This window comes from Odontomachus brunneus, unplaced genomic scaffold, assembly GCF_010583005.1.
Source record: "Odontomachus brunneus isolate Ranch 3 - 2012 unplaced genomic scaffold, Obru_v1 Obru_scaffold_298, whole genome shotgun sequence".
Classification (NCBI taxonomy): domain Eukaryota; kingdom Metazoa; phylum Arthropoda; class Insecta; order Hymenoptera; family Formicidae; genus Odontomachus; species Odontomachus brunneus.
This window is the reverse complement of record NW_022639748.1, coordinates 63,419-63,735: the sequence shown is the minus strand read 5'-3', so window position 1 is coordinate 63,735 and position 317 is coordinate 63,419.

The following is a 317-nucleotide window of genomic DNA, read 5'->3' as shown; positions in this document are numbered from 1 at the left end:
AAAAATGAAGGTGAAATGTCTGAAAAACGATCTGGTGTACTTTTTCTGAAATGACGTGGTTTTCTGGGTAACACAAATGTGCATAATGCTTAAACAAAGTCAATGAATTGTAAAAGTGTAAATCACTTTAACTAGCTTGACCTTGAGGTCAATTTTCAAGGTTGTAATATATATATATATACAGGGTGAATATTATATACCGGAACACCTGAATAAAATCATAAAATTCCTATTTTATACCTTATAGTATTAAAACGGAGCGTTGTAGAGAAAAACATTATGAACAAAATATGTTTGTTTTTATGTCCTTTATTTCC